Source organism: Euprymna scolopes, chromosome 46 (genome assembly GCF_053919585.1).
Source record: "Euprymna scolopes isolate OS-2025 chromosome 46, ASM5391958v1, whole genome shotgun sequence".
NCBI classification, from domain to species: Eukaryota; Metazoa; Mollusca; class Cephalopoda; order Sepiida; family Sepiolidae; genus Euprymna; species Euprymna scolopes.
The window spans coordinates 177,850,335-177,855,267 of record NC_136527.1 but is presented as its reverse complement, the minus strand read 5'-3'; the positions used below and the strand labels follow the sequence as shown (position 1 = coordinate 177,855,267).

General features: G+C 30.0%; 1 pseudogene; it reads right to left on the bottom strand.

Annotated features, from left to right (window-relative positions):
* Positions 1-1,239: 1,239 nt before the first annotated feature.
* LOC145271912 (U2 spliceosomal RNA) lies at positions 1,240-1,367 on the bottom strand (annotated as a pseudogene).
* Positions 1,368-4,933: the final 3,566 nt, after the last annotated feature.

Genomic DNA, 4,933 nt, shown 5'->3' with positions numbered 1-4,933 from the left:
AAACCCACTTCTAAAAATATACATGAAATAATATAATGTCTAAATAGTAAACTGTTTCAGCCATTTTCGGGACTGACTTATATCCCCAACCCACCGTTAAAAATATACATGAAAAAAGTAATGTTTAAATTGTAAACTTTTTCAGCCATTTACGGAACTGACTTTATATCCTCAACCCACTGCTAAAAAAAATACATGAAATAATGTAATGTCTAAATAGTAAACTGTTTAAGCCATTTCCGCGACCGACTTTATATCCCCAACCTACTGCTAAAAATATGCATGAAATAATGTAATGTCTAAATAGTAAACTGTTTCGGACATTTCTGGAACTGACTTATAATCCCTACCCCACTGTTGAAAATATACATGAAATAAAGTAATGTATAAATCGTAAACTTTTTCAGCCATTTCCGGGATCGACTTCTTATCTCCCATCCTAATGTTAAAAATATACATTAAATAAAGTAATGTCCAAGACGTAAATGGTTGCAGCCATTTCCGGAACCGACTTCATATTTCCCACGCCAATGTTAAACATATACATTAAACAAAGCAATGTGTAATGCGTAAATGGGTTCACCCATTTTCAGGGCTTATTTAATATCCCTCACCCCACCGTTAAAAATATACATGAAATAATGTAATGTCTCAATAGTAAACGTTTTGAGTATTTTCCGGGACTGACTTCATATTCCGTAATCCACTGTTTAAAATATACTTGAAATAAAGTAATGTTTAAATCATAAACTGTTTCGACAGCTTTTCGAATGTAATACATAAAAACATAAACACGGTTAGGGTTAGGTAACCATTGCTTCAACATGAATGTCTGAGTGTACTATCAGTTTCAGCATTCCAGTGTCTTAAATCCCCCCCCCCATTTTTTGGTCTTGGTTAATGGAGGAGAAATCCTTCATTACTGATACAATTCTTATTTTTGTTATTGACCAGAGAGCCCCTTTTGGGGAGCTGGTTTCCCCCCTAAATTTTTAACCAACCTCCTGTCCAATTCCGCCCTTGTGGGGAAGCAAGTAAACAAAAAAAAAAAAATCGGAACGGAAATTTTCCTGGGCATTTTATAATTAATCAGTTGTAACACTTCCAGGGCATTTTGTAATTACATCAGAAATAACTTTTTCCAGTTACTTTTTTAATATTAAAACTTTGTTACATTAAACATAGTACCTATTCGCAATGCCTCCCCACGGGACAGATTTAGACACCAGGATCGTTTTTTTAACGTGGAGAAAAAATTGTCTTAGTCGTACAGGATTTCTCTTCCACTGAGAGAGAAGAAATTGAAATGTAGCACCTGAAGAACATATACTACACTTTGATCTTAGCCAAAAGGCCAAGAAAGACAAATCATTTTTATTAGCTTTGCCTCAACAGCGACACCATTTTTTTTAAATATTTCAATTTCCTTTTCAAGAGTGAGAAGGTTTATTTGGATTCCACTTTTTGGAATATTCCATTTTCCTTTTTTAGGGATGCACAGCATGATAACGGACGGAGTGATAAATGTATTAATATAATGATGATTAATAATTACTATGTTCATAAAGTAAGTTATCTATATACATGCATGTTTCAGAGTTTAATCTTCATCAGTATAGCTAGACTTTATTGACAAGGATCGATCCTACAACAGCTCTAAAAGTAGTCTGGTGTTTTACCACGGGACCAGCAGCCAATTTTATGCACGATTTTTATCGCTGATGAATGTAAGATTGTTTTAATTTTTATTTTTTATTAGCGATTAATTTCTTTCTTATAATAAGAAATAACTCATTTCTTATAATATAAACGCTCAGAGAGCGAAGTAACAAGAAATTAATCGCTAATAATAAAATGATCAACAAATGTTTCACACTCCCATATATTTATTGTCATCGAAATCGATGAAATTGACTATTTTTCAATCAAATCGATTGATTGCATGCTCTAATTGGAGAACTATCGCGATGCACCAGGAGGAAGCTTCACATGCCCATCGCAGTGACTTTCACAATAAAGTGTAATCTACATTGCACTGTAGAGAACCTACTGTTGATTTTATCAAATAATTTTCATATATAATGGCTTGCATTTAAGTTTAAGTATCATGCTTCAGTTGTTGTCTAAACAGAAACATTCATTTCGAACGCGTCCCTGTCATATCAAAGAACTTTCTGTTTAGTTTGTATTCCTGGAATTACTGGTTGCGCGGTGATAATGACTTGAATTTAAGTTTAAAATGAAAAAGTCAAGTATCACTGTGAAATTGTGCTTTAAACTGAAACATTTATTTCAAACGCGCCTCTGATATATCCAAAACGTTTCTGTTGAGCCATTCGGCTTTTATGCTAATAAAGCTTGTCAAATGTACATGTGATGTTTAGTTGTGAAAGATGTTAACTTTGGACAAAATCGTATGTTCCTCTTCTTTCATTATTTTGATTTTCGGTACTTATCAAAGGAATTCCGACAAAAAACCTATCTTAAAACACTGCCAAACATATAACGTACCTTCATGTGAAATTTAAAAAAATCGATGCAGCTGTTTTATAATCCAAACAGAACGAACTCACAGAAGAGATAAAGACAGAAATACTACGTTTTTATTATTCGGTATTTATTCAGAATACGGACCATGCTAGTTTTAGGATTTTCAAGTGAAATTCAATCGTTATCTTTAGTTTATTAAATTGTTAGGGTAGAATACAAAATAAATAAAACTCGTTCCACTCAGATTAAGGAAGGCATGTCTGTAAGGTTTTATTTAATGAAATGATATTTTTTTTTAAATTATAAAATCTTTTTTTAAAAACAGTATTTTTTCTATGTGAAATATTTATAATTTGTTAGTTTGCACTTCATATTATTGCATAATCTTAAATTAATTTTAAATGTAAATATAAACAAAATGATTATTTTTAAATGATAATGATGTATCGAATACAGCCTCCCCCCCCACAAAAAAAGAAAGAAAGAAAGCAGATTAAAAAAAAAAGAAAAAAAAGCAGATAAAAAAAAGACAGTTTCTTTTTAAAACAACGGCGTCATGTGAATTCTGACAAAAAAATCTTGGATATTTTCCTGTCCTCGACTAATAATTATTTTTACAGGGGGAAAAAAATAAAAAAAAATAAAATAATAATAATAATATTAATAATAATAATACACGCATCCCTTATGGTATTTGCTCCTCATTGCACGAGTGTTTAAACAAACTCCAATTTCTATTGTGTGTAATGTTGTGTTGTTCATGATCAAGAGAATTGCATTTGTCTATCACAACTTGTTGTTATGATTGAAAGCATTAAACGAATGAAAGACATCGTGCAATATTCGACTTGATGCCAACTCGTTGTCACAAAAAACAAATAGTGAAAAGAAAACACTTAATGTTATTTTTTAGATAGTACATGCTTTATTTAGGTACTTGTACAGTTTAATCGACATAAAAAATGAAAATATCGAAAAAAATAAAAGCTTATATTGTACGTATCCGTTTTAAACTGAAGATCTCCGAAAAAATATTACACTTAATTTGATCAAGCAGGTTTTTTTTTTTTTTTTTTTTTTTTTTTTTTTGCAGCGGAAAAAAAAATACGTTTTTATGGCAGCGCGTTCGCGTTACTGGTGTGCGTCTTTAAATTTTTTTAACACACCATGGGGAGACAACTCAGTTTAAAGCGCCCCTCCCCCAACTTTAATACTAGCTTTTCTTCCTAAAAAATCGAACCTTTTGATCAGTATCATAAAAAATTGTTTTTTCCTTGTTAAAGAAGAAACTACTTGCTGAAATTAAGTGAACATTTTTCGAAGAACTTCATTCCATAACGGATAATTACGATATAAACTGTTCGATATTTTCATTTTTTAATGTCTCCATTAAACTGCACAAGTACCTTTATTTAATTTTTATTGTATCCTTTATTTATTAACTTGTTAGCTGAAAGCACAGAATAACTCCATATATTAAGAATGTCTTTCTAGATAATAACGTTATTACTTCAGCACGTTCCGTATTGTGCACGAGTACGAAAAACTAAAATTGCACCGGATTTATTTTCACAAAATTTGTTTTTTAATTTAATATTTGTTCTATTTCAGATCGATTAATAAAATTCATAAATGAATTGAAAAAATAATCAGAGAAGCAAACAAATAATTAAGGCGGGAAAAATCAATGAATAAATGTTACGATAATCAATAAAATATACTTGGCTTTAAAAACTCAAATATTCGGTTTTACGAGCGATTTTGCGAACAAGATGGCGGCCAATAGTTTTTTTCATGAAAAACAAACCTGTCGCCATTTCAAACTAATTTAAAATACAAAAATAACTGAAGTATAAAATAACTTTTATTTATTGTATATTTAATTTCTGACCCCTTTTTCGTTTGTTGGATTCTGTTAAATCCCAATATTTTCTAAAAGTAAATTCCTTTCTATAAATTCACGTACACAATTTTAAAAGAACCTTAGAACAGGTTGAAAATAGCAGATGTTTAAATGACATAATAGTCGGCAGAGTAAATGTGTAGTTTTCCATTCCAAATGAGTGGAAAACTACACATTTACTATTTAAATTTCTTTAATAAAAACCGTAATCTGGCTATGGGATATGTTTTATTTTTTTAAATACATAGGAATGCAATAAAAAATAAACTTTTTAAAAATGCATCAATTACGAAAAATTAAGGAATAAAATAAAAATAGCGAGAAATAAACTTACCTGTCAATCAAGGAAATCCAACACGAATCAAATTGCTTTCAATGTTCCAAACTAATAATTTAGTAAATTTGTAAAACATCAATTTTGTGTGTCCAATTCATTAAAAACTAAAATTGAAGATTGAAAAGTAATTAAAAAGATATAAACACACAATTTATACGTGATTTTTTTAAATATAAAAGAATGAAAAATATTAAAAAATTAAA